A 15,892-nucleotide genomic window follows, 5' to 3' on the forward strand; every position below is an offset into this window, starting at 1 on the left:
AAAAAGTCCGTGTAGTACTATACATAATAGCATTAAGATTTTAGCTTTAATAAAAGAAGAAAAAAAAAAACACCCTATTTTCTTCTTCCAAGAAGAGAAGAAAACAGTTACTCTTTCGTCGACGTTATCTTTGAACATCCGTGATTGACTTGACATCATAAAGGATCATCGTCAACGTTACCAAGTTAGATTAACGAACAGTTGATCATTAGAAAGACATCACCGTTGAGCTGGTAAATGTGTGTTTTCTTCTCCCGTATCATGTGCACTGTTTCTGCAATCTGACATGCCATTAGTATAGTTACATCTAGTCATTCTATGGAGAAAAGTTTCTTTGGATTATCTTGCAAAAGTAGTGAGTAGCAAAAAATATCCTGCCAGCCGCCGGATTGTTCCGTGCCGGAACCCGGGATTGAACCGGGGGCCTTTAGATCTTCAGTCTAACGCTCTCCCAACTGAGCTATTCCGGCTGACATGGATTGTTCTGCAATTAGGTGCATTTATAAGTATTGAGCTGTTAGACCAATGATATCATTACATGAAACTGAAAGTGCATGTGCATGTGCAAATTAAGAAAATTATTTTCTTGTGTTGAAAATTGAAATAGCTATAGATACCAGTATAGTTTCAAACACGTGTTCTAAGAATATTTATCATTCATTTCTATGTGAAAAAGTCCGTGTAGTACTATACATAATAGCATTAAGATTTTAGCTTTAATAAAAGAAGAAAAAAAAAACACCCTATTTTCTTCTTCCAAGAAGAGAAGAAAACAGTTACTCTTTCGTCGACGTTATCTTTGAACATCCGTGATTGACTTGACATCATAAAGGATCATCGTCAACGTTACCAAGTTAGATTAACGAACAGTTGATCATTAGAAAGACATCACCGTTGAGCTGGTAAATGTGTGTTTTCTTCTCCCGTATCATGTGCACTGTTTCTGCAATCTGACATGCCATTAGTATAGTTACATCTAGTCATTCTATGGAGAAAAGTTTCTTTGGATTATCTTGCAAAAGTAGTGAGTAGCAAAAAATATCCTGCCAGCCGCCGGATTGTTCCGTGCCGGAACCCGGGATTGAACCGGGGGCCTTTAGATCTTCAGTCTAACGCTCTCCCAACTGAGCTATTCCGGCTGACATGGATTGTTCTGCAATTAGGTGCATTTATAAGTATTGAGCTGTTAGACCAATGATATCATTACATGAAACTGAAAGTGCATGTGCATGTGCAAATTAAGAAAATTATTTTCTTGTGTTGAAAATTGAAATAGCTATAGATACCAGTATAGTTTCAAACACGTGTTCTAAGAATATTTATCATTCATTTCTATGTGAAAAAGTCCGTGTAGTACTATACATAATAGCATTAAGATTTTAGCTTTAATAAAAGAAGAAAAAAAAAAACACCCTATTTTCTTCTTCCAAGAAGAGAAGAAAACAGTTACTCTTTCGTCGACGTTATCTTTGAACATCCGTGATTGACTTGACATCATAAAGGATCATCGTCAACGTTACCAAGTTAGATTAACGAACAGTTGATCATTAGAAAGACATCACCGTTGAGCTGGTAAATGTGTGTTTTCTTCTCCCGTATCATGTGCACTGTTTCTGCAATCTGACATGCCATTAGTATAGTTACATCTAGTCATTCTATGGAGAAAAGTTTCTTTGGATTATCTTGCAAAAGTAGTGAGTAGCAAAAAATATCCTGCCAGCCGCCGGATTGTTCCGTGCCGGAACCCGGGATTGAACCGGGGGCCTTTAGATCTTCAGTCTAACGCTCTCCCAACTGAGCTATTCCGGCTGACATGGATTGTTCTGCAATTAGGTGCATTTATAAGTATTGAGCTGTTAGACCAATGATATCATTACATGAAACTGAAAGTGCATGTGCATGTGCAAATTAAGAAAATTATTTTCTTGTGTTGAAAATTGAAATAGCTATAGATACCAGTATAGTTTCAAACACGTGTTCTAAGAATATTTATCATTCATTTCTATGTGAAAAAGTCCGTGTAGTACTATACATAATAGCATTAAGATTTTAGCTTTAATAAAAGAAGAAAAAAAAAAACACCCTATTTTCTTCTTCCAAGAAGAGAAGAAAACAGTTACTCTTTCGTCGACGTTATCTTTGAACATCCGTGATTGACTTGACATCATAAAGGATCATCGTCAACGTTACCAAGTTAGATTAACGAACAGTTGATCATTAGAAAGACATCACCGTTGAGCTGGTAAATGTGTGTTTTCTTCTCCCGTATCATGTGCACTGTTTCTGCAATCTGACATGCCATTAGTATAGTTACATCTAGTCATTCTATGGAGAAAAGTTTCTTTGGATTATCTTGCAAAAGTAGTGAGTAGCAAAAAATATCCTGCCAGCCGCCGGGTTGTTCCGTGCCGGAACCCGGGATTGAACCGGGGGCCTTTAGATCTTCAGTCTAACGCTCTCCCAACTGAGCTATTCCGGCTGACATGGATTGTTCTGCAATTAGGTGCATTTATAAGTATTGAGCTGTTAGACCAATGATATCATTACATGAAACTGAAAGTGCATGTGCATGTGCAAATTAAGAAAATTATTTTCTTGTGTTGAAAATTGAAATAGCTATAGATACCAGTATAGTTTCAAACACGTGTTCTAAGAATATTTATCATTCATTTCTATGTGAAAAAGTCCGTGTAGTACTATACATAATAGCATTAAGATTTTAGCTTTAATAAAAGAAGAAAAAAAAAACACCCTATTTTCTTCTTCCAAGAAGAGAAGAAAACAGTTACTCTTTCGTCGACGTTATCTTTGAACATCCGTGATTGACTTGACATCATAAAGGATCATCGTCAACGTTACCAAGTTAGATTAACGAACAGTTGATCATTAGAAAGACATCACCGTTGAGCTGGTAAATGTGTGTTTTCTTCTCCCGTATCATGTGCACTGTTTCTGCAATCTGACATGCCATTAGTATAGTTACATCTAGTCATTCTATGGAGAAAAGTTTCTTTGGATTATCTTGCAAAAGTAGTGAGTAGCAAAAAATATCCTGCCAGCCGCCGGATTGTTCCGTGCCGGAACCCGGGATTGAACCGGGGGCCTTTAGATCTTCAGTCTAACGCTCTCCCAACTGAGCTATTCCGGCTGACATGGATTGTTCTGCAATTAGGTGCATTTATAAGTATTGAGCTGTTAGACCAATGATATCATTACATGAAACTGAAAGTGCATGTGCATGTGCAAATTAAGAAAATTATTTTCTTGTGTTGAAAATTGAAATAGCTATAGATACCAGTATAGTTTCAAACACGTGTTCTAAGAATATTTATCATTCATTTCTATGTGAAAAAGTCCGTGTAGTACTATACATAATAGCATTAAGATTTTAGCTTTAATAAAAGAAGAAAAAAAAAAACACCCTATTTTCTTCTTCCAAGAAGAGAAGAAAACAGTTACTCTTTCGTCGACGTTATCTTTGAACATCCGTGATTGACTTGACATCATAAAGGATCATCGTCAACGTTACCAAGTTAGATTAACGAACAGTTGATCATTAGAAAGACATCACCGTTGAGCTGGTAAATGTGTGTTTTCTTCTCCCGTATCATGTGCACTGTTTCTGCAATCTGACATGCCATTAGTATAGTTACATCTAGTCATTCTATGGAGAAAAGTTTCTTTGGATTATCTTGCAAAAGTAGTGAGTAGCAAAAAATATCCTGCCAGCCGCCGGATTGTTCCGTGCCGGAACCCGGGATTGAACCGGGGGCCTTTAGATCTTCAGTCTAACGCTCTCCCAACTGAGCTATTCCGGCTGACATGGATTGTTCTGCAATTAGGTGCATTTATAAGTATTGAGCTGTTAGACCAATGATATCATTACATGAAACTGAAAGTGCATGTGCATGTGCAAATTAAGAAAATTATTTTCTTGTGTTGAAAATTGAAATAGCTATAGATACCAGTATAGTTTCAAACACGTGTTCTAAGAATATTTATCATTCATTTCTATGTGAAAAAGTCCGTGTAGTACTATACATAATAGCATTAAGATTTTAGCTTTAATAAAAGAAGAAAAAAAAAAACACCCTATTTTCTTCTTCCAAGAAGAGAAGAAAACAGTTACTCTTTCGTCGACGTTATCTTTGAACATCCGTGATTGACTTGACATCATAAAGGATCATCGTCAACGTTACCAAGTTAGATTAACGAACAGTTGATCATTAGAAAGACATCACCGTTGAGCTGGTAAATGTGTGTTTTCTTCTCCCGTATCATGTGCACTGTTTCTGCAATCTGACATGCCATTAGTATAGTTACATCTAGTCATTCTATGGAGAAAAGTTTCTTTGGATTATCTTGCAAAAGTAGTGAGTAGCAAAAAATATCCTGCCAGCCGCCGGATTGTTCCGTGCCGGAACCCGGGATTGAACCGGGGGCCTTTAGATCTTCAGTCTAACGCTCTCCCAACTGAGCTATTCCGGCTGACATGGATTGTTCTGCAATTAGGTGCATTTATAAGTATTGAGCTGTTAGACCAATGATATCATTACATGAAACTGAAAGTGCATGTGCATGTGCAAATTAAGAAAATTATTTTCTTGTGTTGAAAATTGAAATAGCTATAGATACCAGTATAGTTTCAAACACGTGTTCTAAGAATATTTATCATTCATTTCTATGTGAAAAAGTCCGTGTAGTACTATACATAATAGCATTAAGATTTTAGCTTTAATAAAAGAAGAAAAAAAAAAACACCCTATTTTCTTCTTCCAAGAAGAGAAGAAAACAGTTACTCTTTCGTCGACGTTATCTTTGAACATCCGTGATTGACTTGACATCATAAAGGATCATCGTCAACGTTACCAAGTTAGATTAACGAACAGTTGATCATTAGAAAGACATCACCGTTGAGCTGGTAAATGTGTGTTTTCTTCTCCCGTATCATGTGCACTGTTTCTGCAATCTGACATGCCATTAGTATAGTTACATCTAGTCATTCTATGGAGAAAAGTTTCTTTGGATTATCTTGCAAAAGTAGTGAGTAGCAAAAAATATCCTGCCAGCCGCCGGATTGTTCCGTGCCGGAACCCGGGATTGAACCGGGGGCCTTTAGATCTTCAGTCTAACGCTCTCCCAACTGAGCTATTCCGGCTGACATGGATTGTTCTGCAATTAGGTGCATTTATAAGTATTGAGCTGTTAGACCAATGATATCATTACATGAAACTGAAAGTGCATGTGCATGTGCAAATTAAGAAAATTATTTTCTTGTGTTGAAAATTGAAATAGCTATAGATACCAGTATAGTTTCAAACACGTGTTCTAAGAATATTTATCATTCATTTCTATGTGAAAAAGTCCGTGTAGTACTATACATAATAGCATTAAGATTTTAGCTTTAATAAAAGAAGAAAAAAAAAAACACCCTATTTTCTTCTTCCAAGAAGAGAAGAAAACAGTTACTCTTTCGTCGACGTTATCTTTGAACATCCGTGATTGACTTGACATCATAAAGGATCATCGTCAACGTTACCAAGTTAGATTAACGAACAGTTGATCATTAGAAAGACATCACCGTTGAGCTGGTAAATGTGTGTTTTCTTCTCCCGTATCATGTGCACTGTTTCTGCAATCTGACATGCCATTAGTATAGTTACATCTAGTCATTCTATGGAGAAAAGTTTCTTTGGATTATCTTGCAAAAGTAGTGAGTAGCAAAAAATATCCTGCCAGCCGCCGGATTGTTCCGTGCCGGAACCCGGGATTGAACCGGGGGCCTTTAGATCTTCAGTCTAACGCTCTCCCAACTGAGCTATTCCGGCTGACATGGATTGTTCTGCAATTAGGTGCATTTATAAGTATTGAGCTGTTAGACCAATGATATCATTACATGAAACTGAAAGTGCATGTGCATGTGCAAATTAAGAAAATTATTTTCTTGTGTTGAAAATTGAAATAGCTATAGATACCAGTATAGTTTCAAACACGTGTTCTAAGAATATTTATCATTCATTTCTATGTGAAAAAGTCCGTGTAGTACTATACATAATAGCATTAAGATTTTAGCTTTAATAAAAGAAGAAAAAAAAAAACACCCTATTTTCTTCTTCCAAGAAGAGAAGAAAACAGTTACTCTTTCGTCGACGTTATCTTTGAACATCCGTGATTGACTTGACATCATAAAGGATCATCGTCAACGTTACCAAGTTAGATTAACGAACAGTTGATCATTAGAAAGACATCACCGTTGAGCTGGTAAATGTGTGTTTTCTTCTCCCGTATCATGTGCACTGTTTCTGCAATCTGACATGCCATTAGTATAGTTACATCTAGTCATTCTATGGAGAAAAGTTTCTTTGGATTATCTTGCAAAAGTAGTGAGTAGCAAAAAATATCCTGCCAGCCGCCGGATTGTTCCGTGCCGGAACCCGGGATTGAACCGGGGGCCTTTAGATCTTCAGTCTAACGCTCTCCCAACTGAGCTATTCCGGCTGACATGGATTGTTCTGCAATTAGGTGCATTTATAAGTATTGAGCTGTTAGACCAATGATATCATTACATGAAACTGAAAGTGCATGTGCATGTGCAAATTAAGAAAATTATTTTCTTGTGTTGAAAATTGAAATAGCTATAGATACCAGTATAGTTTCAAACACGTGTTCTAAGAATATTTATCATTCATTTCTATGTGAAAAAGTCCGTGTAGTACTATACATAATAGCATTAAGATTTTAGCTTTAATAAAAGAAGAAAAAAAAAAACACCCTATTTTCTTCTTCCAAGAAGAGAAGAAAACAGTTACTCTTTCGTCGACGTTATCTTTGAACATCCGTGATTGACTTGACATCATAAAGGATCATCGTCAACGTTACCAAGTTAGATTAACGAACAGTTGATCATTAGAAAGACATCACCGTTGAGCTGGTAAATGTGTGTTTTCTTCTCCCGTATCATGTGCACTGTTTCTGCAATCTGACATGCCATTAGTATAGTTACATCTAGTCATTCTATGGAGAAAAGTTTCTTTGGATTATCTTGCAAAAGTAGTGAGTAGCAAAAAATATCCTGCCAGCCGCCGGATTGTTCCGTGCCGGAACCCGGGATTGAACCGGGGGCCTTTAGATCTTCAGTCTAACGCTCTCCCAACTGAGCTATTCCGGCTGACATGGATTGTTCTGCAATTAGGTGCATTTATAAGTATTGAGCTGTTAGACCAATGATATCATTACATGAAACTGAAAGTGCATGTGCATGTGCAAATTAAGAAAATTATTTTCTTGTGTTGAAAATTGAAATAGCTATAGATACCAGTATAGTTTCAAACACGTGTTCTAAGAATATTTATCATTCATTTCTATGTGAAAAAGTCCGTGTAGTACTATACATAATAGCATTAAGATTTTAGCTTTAATAAAAGAAGAAAAAAAAAAACACCCTATTTTCTTCTTCCAAGAAGAGAAGAAAACAGTTACTCTTTCGTCGACGTTATCTTTGAACATCCGTGATTGACTTGACATCATAAAGGATCATCGTCAACGTTACCAAGTTAGATTAACGAACAGTTGATCATTAGAAAGACATCACCGTTGAGCTGGTAAATGTGTGTTTTCTTCTCCCGTATCATGTGCACTGTTTCTGCAATCTGACATGCCATTAGTATAGTTACATCTAGTCATTCTATGGAGAAAAGTTTCTTTGGATTATCTTGCAAAAGTAGTGAGTAGCAAAAAATATCCTGCCAGCCGCCGGATTGTTCCGTGCCGGAACCCGGGATTGAACCGGGGGCCTTTAGATCTTCAGTCTAACGCTCTCCCAACTGAGCTATTCCGGCTGACATGGATTGTTCTGCAATTAGGTGCATTTATAAGTATTGAGCTGTTAGACCAATGATATCATTACATGAAACTGAAAGTGCATGTGCATGTGCAAATTAAGAAAATTATTTTCTTGTGTTGAAAATTGAAATAGCTATAGATACCAGTATAGTTTCAAACACGTGTTCTAAGAATATTTATCATTCATTTCTATGTGAAAAAGTCCGTGTAGTACTATACATAATAGCATTAAGATTTTAGCTTTAATAAAAGAAGAAAAAAAAAAACACCCTATTTTCTTCTTCCAAGAAGAGAAGAAAACAGTTACTCTTTCGTCGACGTTATCTTTGAACATCCGTGATTGACTTGACATCATAAAGGATCATCGTCAACGTTACCAAGTTAGATTAACGAACAGTTGATCATTAGAAAGACATCACCGTTGAGCTGGTAAATGTGTGTTTTCTTCTCCCGTATCATGTGCACTGTTTCTGCAATCTGACATGCCATTAGTATAGTTACATCTAGTCATTCTATGGAGAAAAGTTTCTTTGGATTATCTTGCAAAAGTAGTGAGTAGCAAAAAATATCCTGCCAGCCGCCGGATTGTTCCGTGCCGGAACCCGGGATTGAACCGGGGGCCTTTAGATCTTCAGTCTAACGCTCTCCCAACTGAGCTATTCCGGCTGACATGGATTGTTCTGCAATTAGGTGCATTTATAAGTATTGAGCTGTTAGACCAATGATATCATTACATGAAACTGAAAGTGCATGTGCATGTGCAAATTAAGAAAATTATTTTCTTGTGTTGAAAATTGAAATAGCTATAGATACCAGTATAGTTTCAAACACGTGTTCTAAGAATATTTATCATTCATTTCTATGTGAAAAAGTCCGTGTAGTACTATACATAATAGCATTAAGATTTTAGCTTTAATAAAAGAAGAAAAAAAAAAACACCCTATTTTCTTCTTCCAAGAAGAGAAGAAAACAGTTACTCTTTCGTCGACGTTATCTTTGAACATCCGTGATTGACTTGACATCATAAAGGATCATCGTCAACGTTACCAAGTTAGATTAACGAACAGTTGATCATTAGAAAGACATCACCGTTGAGCTGGTAAATGTGTGTTTTCTTCTCCCGTATCATGTGCACTGTTTCTGCAATCTGACATGCCATTAGTATAGTTACATCTAGTCATTCTATGGAGAAAAGTTTCTTTGGATTATCTTGCAAAAGTAGTGAGTAGCAAAAAATATCCTGCCAGCCGCCGGATTGTTCCGTGCCGGAACCCGGGATTGAACCGGGGGCCTTTAGATCTTCAGTCTAACGCTCTCCCAACTGAGCTATTCCGGCTGACATGGATTGTTCTGCAATTAGGTGCATTTATAAGTATTGAGCTGTTAGACCAATGATATCATTACATGAAACTGAAAGTGCATGTGCATGTGCAAATTAAGAAAATTATTTTCTTGTGTTGAAAATTGAAATAGCTATAGATACCAGTATAGTTTCAAACACGTGTTCTAAGAATATTTATCATTCATTTCTATGTGAAAAAGTCCGTGTAGTACTATACATAATAGCATTAAGATTTTAGCTTTAATAAAAGAAGAAAAAAAAAAACACCCTATTTTCTTCTTCCAAGAAGAGAAGAAAACAGTTACTCTTTCGTCGACGTTATCTTTGAACATCCGTGATTGACTTGACATCATAAAGGATCATCGTCAACGTTACCAAGTTAGATTAACGAACAGTTGATCATTAGAAAGACATCACCGTTGAGCTGGTAAATGTGTGTTTTCTTCTCCCGTATCATGTGCACTGTTTCTGCAATCTGACATGCCATTAGTATAGTTACATCTAGTCATTCTATGGAGAAAAGTTTCTTTGGATTATCTTGCAAAAGTAGTGAGTAGCAAAAAATATCCTGCCAGCCGCCGGATTGTTCCGTGCCGGAACCCGGGATTGAACCGGGGGCCTTTAGATCTTCAGTCTAACGCTCTCCCAACTGAGCTATTCCGGCTGACATGGATTGTTCTGCAATTAGGTGCATTTATAAGTATTGAGCTGTTAGACCAATGATATCATTACATGAAACTGAAAGTGCATGTGCATGTGCAAATTAAGAAAATTATTTTCTTGTGTTGAAATTGAAATAGCTATAGATACCAGTATAGTTTCAAACACGTGTTCTAAGAATATTTATCATTCATTTCTATGTGAAAAAGTCCGTGTAGTACTATACATAATAGCATTAAGATTTTAGCTTTAATAAAAGAAGAAAAAAAAAACACCCTATTTTCTTCTTCCAAGAAGAGAAGAAAACAGTTACTCTTTCGTCGACGTTATCTTTGAACATCCGTGATTGACTTGACATCATAAAGGATCATCGTCAACGTTACCAAGTTAGATTAACGAACAGTTGATCATTAGAAAGACATCACCGTTGAGCTGGTAAATGTGGTGTTTTCTTCTCCCGTATCATGTGCACTGTTTCTGCAATCTGACATGCCATTAGTATAGTTACATCTAGTCATTCTATGGAGAAAAGTTTCTTTGGATTATCTTGCAAAAGTAGTGAGTAGCAAAAAATATCCTGCCAGCCGCCGGATTGTTCCGTGCCGGAACCCGGGATTGAACCGGGGGCCTTTAGATCTTCAGTCTAACGCTCTCCCAACTGAGCTATTCCGGCTGACATGGATTGTTCTGCAATTAGGTGCATTTATAAGTATTGAGCTGTTAGACCAATGATATCATTACATGAAACTGAAAGTGCATGTGCATGTGCAAATTAAGAAAATTATTTTCTTGTGTTGAAAATTGAAATAGCTATAGATACCAGTATAGTTTCAAACACGTGTTCTAAGAATATTTATCATTCATTTCTATGTGAAAAAGTCCGTGTAGTACTATACATAATAGCATTAAGATTTTAGCTTTAATAAAAGAAGAAAAAAAAAACACCCTATTTTCTTCTTCCAAGAAGAGAAGAAAACAGTTACTCTTTCGTCGACGTTATCTTTGAACATCCGTGATTGACTTGACATCATAAAGGATCATCGTCAACGTTACCAAGTTAGATTAACGAACAGTTGATCATTAGAAAGACATCACCGTTGAGCTGGTAAATGTGTGTTTTCTTCTCCCGTATCATGTGCACTGTTTCTGCAATCTGACATGCCATTAGTATAGTTACATCTAGTCATTCTATGGAGAAAAGTTTCTTTGGATTATCTTGCAAAAGTAGTGAGTAGCAAAAATATCCTGCCAGCCGCCGGATTGTTCCGTGCCGGAACCCGGGATTGAACCGGGGGCCTTTAGATCTTCAGTCTAACGCTCTCCCAACTGAGCTATTCCGGCTGACATGGATTGTTCTGCAATTAGGTGCATTTATAAGTATTGAGCTGTTAGACCAATGATATCATTACATGAAACTGAAAGTGCATGTGCATGTGCAAATTAAGAAAATTATTTTCTTGTGTTGAAAATTGAAATAGCTATAGATACCAGTATAGTTTCAAACACGTGTTCTAAGAATATTTATCATTCATTTCTATGTGAAAAAGTCCGTGTAGTACTATACATAATAGCATTAAGATTTTAGCTTTAATAAAAGAAGAAAAAAAAAAACACCCTATTTTCTTCTTCCAAGAAGAGAAGAAAACAGTTACTCTTTCGTCGACGTTATCTTTGAACATCCGTGATTGACTTGACATCATAAAGGATCATCGTCAACGTTACCAAGTTAGATTAACGAACAGTTGATCATTAGAAAGACATCACCGTTGAGCTGGTAAATGTGTGTTTTCTTCTCCCGTATCATGTGCACTGTTTCTGCAATCTGACATGCCATTAGTATAGTTACATCTAGTCATTCTATGGAGAAAAGTTTCTTTGGATTATCTTGCAAAAGTAGTGAGTAGCAAAAAATATCCTGCCAGCCGCCGGATTGTTCCGTGCCGGAACCCGGGATTGAACCGGGGGCCTTTAGATCTTCAGTCTAACGCTCTCCCAACTGAGCTATTCCGGCTGACATGGATTGTTCTGCAATTAGGTGCATTTATAAGTATTGAGCTGTTAGACCAATGATATCATTACATGAAACTGAAAGTGCATGTGCATGTGCAAATTAAGAAAATTATTTTCTTGTGTTGAAAATTGAAATAGCTATAGATACCAGTATAGTTTCAAACACGTGTTCTAAGAATATTTATCATTCATTTCTATGTGAAAAAGTCCGTGTAGTACTATACATAATAGCATTAAGATTTTAGCTTTAATAAAAGAAAGAAAAAAAAAACACCCTATTTTCTTCTTCCAAGAAGAGAAGAAAACAGTTACTCTTTCGTCGACGTTATCTTTGAACATCCGTGATTGACTTGACATCATAAAGGATCATCGTCAACGTTACCAAGTTAGATTAACGAACAGTTGATCATTAGAAAGACATCACCGTTGAGCTGGTAAATGTGTGTTTTCTTCTCCCGTATCATGTGCACTGTTTCTGCAATCTGACATGCCATTAGTATAGTTACATCTAGTCATTCTATGGAGAAAAGTTTCTTTGGATTATCTTGCAAAAGTAGTGAGTAGCAAAAAATATCCTGCCAGCCGCCGGATTGTTCCGTGCCGGAACCCGGGATTGAACCGGGGGCCTTTAGATCTTCAGTCTAACGCTCTCCCAACTGAGCTATTCCGGCTGACATGGATTGTTCTGCAATTAGGTGCATTTATAAGTATTGAGCTGTTAGACCAATGATATCATTACATGAAACTGAAAGTGCATGTGCATGTGCAAATTAAGAAAATTATTTTCTTGTGTTGAAAATTGAAATAGCTATAGATACCAGTATAGTTTCAAACACGTGTTCTAAGAATATTTATCATTCATTTCTATGTGAAAAAGTCCGTGTAGTACTATACATAATAGCATTAAGATTTTAGCTTTAATAAAAGAAGAAAAAAAAAAACACCCTATTTTCTTCTTCCAAGAAGAGAAGAAAACAGTTACTCTTTCGTCGACGTTATCTTTGAACATCCGTGATTGACTTGACATCATAAAGGATCATCGTCAACGTTACCAAGTTAGATTAACGAACAGTTGATCATTAGAAAGACATCACCGTTGAGCTGGTAAATGTGTGTTTTCTTCTCCCGTATCATGTGCACTGTTTCTGCAATCTGACATGCCATTAGTATAGTTACATCTAGTCATTCTATGGAGAAAAGTTTCTTTGGATTATCTTGCAAAAGTAGTGAGTAGCAAAAAATATCCTGCCAGCCGCCGGATTGTTCCGTGCCGGAACCCGGGATTGAACCGGGGGCCTTTAGATCTTCAGTCTAACGCTCTCCCAACTGAGCTATTCCGGCTGACATGGATTGTTCTGCAATTAGGTGCATTTATAAGTATTGAGCTGTTAGACCAATGATATCATTACATGAAACTGAAAGTGCATGTGCATGTGCAAATTAAGAAAATTATTTTCTTGTGTTGAAAATTGAAATAGCTATAGATACCAGTATAGTTTCAAACACGTGTTCTAAGAATATTATCATTCATTTCTATGTGAAAAAGTCCGTGTAGTACTATACATAATAGCATTAAGATTTTAGCTTTAATAAAAGAAGAAAAAAAAAAACACCCTATTTTCTTCTTCCAAGAAGAGAAGAAAACAGTTACTCTTTCGTCGACGTTATCTTTGAACATCCGTGATTGACTTGACATCATAAAGGATCATCGTCAACGTTACCAAGTTAGATTAACGAACAGTTGATCATTAGAAAGACATCACCGTTGAGCTGGTAAATGTGTGTTTTCTTCTCCCGTATCATGTGCACTGTTTCTGCAATCTGACATGCCATTAGTATAGTTACATCTAGTCATTCTATGGAGAAAAGTTTCTTTGGATTATCTTGCAAAAGTAGTGAGTAGCAAAAAATATCCTGCCAGCCGCCGGATTGTTCCGTGCCGGAACCCGGGATTGAACCGGGGGCCTTTAGATCTTCAGTCTAACGCTCTCCCAACTGAGCTATTCCGGCTGACATGGATTGTTCTGCAATTAGGTGCATTTATAAGTATTGAGCTGTTAGACCAATGATATCATTACATGAAACTGAAAGTGCATGTGCATGTGCAAATTAAGAAAATTATTTTCTTGTGTTGAAAATTGAAATAGCTATAGATACCAGTATAGTTTCAAACACGTGTTCTAAGAATATTTATCATTCATTTCTATGTGAAAAAGTCCGTGTAGTACTATACATAATAGCATTAAGATTTTAGCTTTAATAAAAGAAGAAAAAAAAAAACACCCTATTTTCTTCTTCCAAGAAGAGAAGAAAACAGTTACTCTTTCGTCGACGTTATCTTTGAACATCCGTGATTGACTTGACATCATAAAGGATCATCGTCAACGTTACCAAGTTAGATTAACGAACAGTTGATCATTAGAAAGACATCACCGTTGAGCTGGTAAATGTGTGTTTTCTTCTCCCGTATCATGTGCACTGTTTCTGCAATCTGACATGCCATTAGTATAGTTACATCTAGTCATTCTATGGAGAAAAGTTTCTTTGGATTATCTTGCAAAAGTAGTGAGTAGCAAAAAATATCCTGCCAGCCGCCGGATTGTTCCGTGCCGGAACCCGGGATTGAACCGGGGGCCTTTAGATCTTCAGTCTAACGCTCTCCCAACTGAGCTATTCCGGCTGACATGGATTGTTCTGCAATTAGGTGCATTTATAAGTATTGAGCTGTTAGACCAATGATATCATTACATGAAACTGAAAGTGCATGTGCATGTGCAAATTAAGAAAATTATTTTCTTGTGTTGAAAATTGAAATAGCTATAGATACCAGTATAGTTTCAAACACGTGTTCTAAGAATATTTATCATTCATTTCTATGTGAAAAAGTCCGTGTAGTACTATACATAATAGCATTAAGATTTTAGCTTTAATAAAAGAAGAAAAAAAAAACACCCTATTTTCTTCTTCCAAGAAGAGAAGAAAACAGTTACTCTTTCGTCGACGTTATCTTTGAACATCCGTGATTGACTTGACATCATAAAGGATCATCGTCAACGTTACCAAGTTAGATTAACGAACAGTTGATCATTAGAAAGACATCACCGTTGAGCTGGTAAATGTGTGTTTTCTTCTCCCGTATCATGTGCACTGTTTCTGCAATCTGACATGCCATTAGTATAGTTACATCTAGTCATTCTATGGAGAAAAGTTTCTTTGGATTATCTTGCAAAAGTAGTGAGTAGCAAAAAATATCCTGCCAGCCGCCGGATTGTTCCGTGCCGGAACCCGGGATTGAACCGGGGGCCTTTAGATCTTCAGTCTAACGCTCTCCCAACTGAGCTATTCCGGCTGACATGGATTGTTCTGCAATTAGGTGCATTTATAAGTATTGAGCTGTTAGACCAATGATATCATTACATGAAACTGAAAGTGCATGTGCATGTGCAAATTAAGAAAATTATTTTCTTGTGTTGAAAATTGAAATAGCTATAGATACCAGTATAGTTTCAAACACGTGTTCTAAGAATATTTATCATTCATTTCTATGTGAAAAAGTCCGTGTAGTACTATACATAATAGCATTAAGATTTTAGCTTTAATAAAAGAAGAAAAAAAAAAACACCCTATTTTCTTCTTCCAAGAAGAGAAGAAAACAGTTACTCTTTCGTCGACGTTATCTTTGAACATCCGTGATTGACTTGACATCATAAAGGATCATCGTCAACGTTACCAAGTTAGATTAACGAACAGTTGATCATTAGAAAGACATCACCGTTGAGCTGGTAAATGTGTGTTTTCTTCTCCCGTATCATGTGCACTGTTTCTGCAATCTGACATGCCATTAGTATAGTTACATCTAGTCATTCTATGGAGAAAAGTTTCTTTGGATTATCTTGCAAAAAGTAGTGAGTAGCAAAAAATATCCTGCCAGCCGCCGGATTGTTCCGTGCCGGAACCCGGGATTGAACCGGGGGCCTTTAGATCTTCAGTCTAACGCTCTCCCAACTGAGCTATTCCGGCTGACATGGATTGTTCTGC

At 36.7% G+C, this 15,892-nt stretch overlaps 24 non-coding genes across 24 annotated transcripts; all 24 read right to left on the reverse strand.

Annotated features, from left to right (window-relative positions):
• Window positions 1-397: 397 nt before the first annotated feature.
• On the reverse strand, window positions 398-470 carry Trnaf-gaa (transfer RNA phenylalanine (anticodon GAA)). The gene has a single exon. It is a non-coding gene; the product is annotated as a tRNA-Phe (tRNA).
• A 596-nt stretch (window positions 471-1,066) lies between these two features.
• Window positions 1,067-1,139, reverse strand: Trnaf-gaa (transfer RNA phenylalanine (anticodon GAA)). Its single transcript has one exon. It is a non-coding gene; the product is annotated as a tRNA-Phe (tRNA).
• A 597-nt stretch (window positions 1,140-1,736) lies between these two features.
• Trnaf-gaa (transfer RNA phenylalanine (anticodon GAA)) lies at window positions 1,737-1,809 on the reverse strand. Its single transcript has one exon. It is a non-coding gene; the product is annotated as a tRNA-Phe (tRNA).
• A 597-nt stretch (window positions 1,810-2,406) lies between these two features.
• On the reverse strand, window positions 2,407-2,479 carry Trnaf-gaa (transfer RNA phenylalanine (anticodon GAA)). Its single transcript has one exon. It is a non-coding gene; the product is annotated as a tRNA-Phe (tRNA).
• Window positions 2,480-3,075: 596 nt separating this feature from the next.
• Window positions 3,076-3,148, reverse strand: Trnaf-gaa (transfer RNA phenylalanine (anticodon GAA)). The gene has a single exon. It is a non-coding gene; the product is annotated as a tRNA-Phe (tRNA).
• Window positions 3,149-3,745: 597 nt separating this feature from the next.
• Window positions 3,746-3,818, reverse strand: Trnaf-gaa (transfer RNA phenylalanine (anticodon GAA)). Its single transcript has one exon. It is a non-coding gene; the product is annotated as a tRNA-Phe (tRNA).
• Window positions 3,819-4,415: 597 nt separating this feature from the next.
• On the reverse strand, window positions 4,416-4,488 carry Trnaf-gaa (transfer RNA phenylalanine (anticodon GAA)). Its single transcript has one exon. It is a non-coding gene; the product is annotated as a tRNA-Phe (tRNA).
• Window positions 4,489-5,085: 597 nt separating this feature from the next.
• Window positions 5,086-5,158, reverse strand: Trnaf-gaa (transfer RNA phenylalanine (anticodon GAA)). Its single transcript has one exon. It is a non-coding gene; the product is annotated as a tRNA-Phe (tRNA).
• Window positions 5,159-5,755: 597 nt separating this feature from the next.
• On the reverse strand, window positions 5,756-5,828 carry Trnaf-gaa (transfer RNA phenylalanine (anticodon GAA)). Its single transcript has one exon. It is a non-coding gene; the product is annotated as a tRNA-Phe (tRNA).
• A 597-nt stretch (window positions 5,829-6,425) lies between these two features.
• Window positions 6,426-6,498, reverse strand: Trnaf-gaa (transfer RNA phenylalanine (anticodon GAA)). Its single transcript has one exon. It is a non-coding gene; the product is annotated as a tRNA-Phe (tRNA).
• A 597-nt stretch (window positions 6,499-7,095) lies between these two features.
• Window positions 7,096-7,168, reverse strand: Trnaf-gaa (transfer RNA phenylalanine (anticodon GAA)). Its single transcript has one exon. It is a non-coding gene; the product is annotated as a tRNA-Phe (tRNA).
• A 597-nt stretch (window positions 7,169-7,765) lies between these two features.
• Trnaf-gaa (transfer RNA phenylalanine (anticodon GAA)) lies at window positions 7,766-7,838 on the reverse strand. The gene has a single exon. It is a non-coding gene; the product is annotated as a tRNA-Phe (tRNA).
• Window positions 7,839-8,435: 597 nt separating this feature from the next.
• Window positions 8,436-8,508, reverse strand: Trnaf-gaa (transfer RNA phenylalanine (anticodon GAA)). Its single transcript has one exon. It is a non-coding gene; the product is annotated as a tRNA-Phe (tRNA).
• A 597-nt stretch (window positions 8,509-9,105) lies between these two features.
• On the reverse strand, window positions 9,106-9,178 carry Trnaf-gaa (transfer RNA phenylalanine (anticodon GAA)). The gene has a single exon. It is a non-coding gene; the product is annotated as a tRNA-Phe (tRNA).
• Window positions 9,179-9,775: 597 nt separating this feature from the next.
• Trnaf-gaa (transfer RNA phenylalanine (anticodon GAA)) lies at window positions 9,776-9,848 on the reverse strand. The gene has a single exon. It is a non-coding gene; the product is annotated as a tRNA-Phe (tRNA).
• A 596-nt stretch (window positions 9,849-10,444) lies between these two features.
• On the reverse strand, window positions 10,445-10,517 carry Trnaf-gaa (transfer RNA phenylalanine (anticodon GAA)). Its single transcript has one exon. It is a non-coding gene; the product is annotated as a tRNA-Phe (tRNA).
• A 595-nt stretch (window positions 10,518-11,112) lies between these two features.
• On the reverse strand, window positions 11,113-11,185 carry Trnaf-gaa (transfer RNA phenylalanine (anticodon GAA)). Its single transcript has one exon. It is a non-coding gene; the product is annotated as a tRNA-Phe (tRNA).
• Window positions 11,186-11,782: 597 nt separating this feature from the next.
• Window positions 11,783-11,855, reverse strand: Trnaf-gaa (transfer RNA phenylalanine (anticodon GAA)). The gene has a single exon. It is a non-coding gene; the product is annotated as a tRNA-Phe (tRNA).
• Window positions 11,856-12,452: 597 nt separating this feature from the next.
• On the reverse strand, window positions 12,453-12,525 carry Trnaf-gaa (transfer RNA phenylalanine (anticodon GAA)). The gene has a single exon. It is a non-coding gene; the product is annotated as a tRNA-Phe (tRNA).
• Window positions 12,526-13,122: 597 nt separating this feature from the next.
• Trnaf-gaa (transfer RNA phenylalanine (anticodon GAA)) lies at window positions 13,123-13,195 on the reverse strand. The gene has a single exon. It is a non-coding gene; the product is annotated as a tRNA-Phe (tRNA).
• A 596-nt stretch (window positions 13,196-13,791) lies between these two features.
• Trnaf-gaa (transfer RNA phenylalanine (anticodon GAA)) lies at window positions 13,792-13,864 on the reverse strand. The gene has a single exon. It is a non-coding gene; the product is annotated as a tRNA-Phe (tRNA).
• Window positions 13,865-14,461: 597 nt separating this feature from the next.
• On the reverse strand, window positions 14,462-14,534 carry Trnaf-gaa (transfer RNA phenylalanine (anticodon GAA)). Its single transcript has one exon. It is a non-coding gene; the product is annotated as a tRNA-Phe (tRNA).
• Window positions 14,535-15,130: 596 nt separating this feature from the next.
• Trnaf-gaa (transfer RNA phenylalanine (anticodon GAA)) lies at window positions 15,131-15,203 on the reverse strand. Its single transcript has one exon. It is a non-coding gene; the product is annotated as a tRNA-Phe (tRNA).
• Window positions 15,204-15,801: 598 nt separating this feature from the next.
• On the reverse strand, window positions 15,802-15,874 carry Trnaf-gaa (transfer RNA phenylalanine (anticodon GAA)). Its single transcript has one exon. It is a non-coding gene; the product is annotated as a tRNA-Phe (tRNA).
• Between the last annotated feature and the right edge of the window lie 18 nt (window positions 15,875-15,892).

Source organism: Mytilus galloprovincialis, chromosome 10 (genome assembly GCF_965363235.1).
Source record: "Mytilus galloprovincialis chromosome 10, xbMytGall1.hap1.1, whole genome shotgun sequence".
Taxonomy (NCBI): Eukaryota; Metazoa; Mollusca; class Bivalvia; order Mytilida; family Mytilidae; genus Mytilus; species Mytilus galloprovincialis.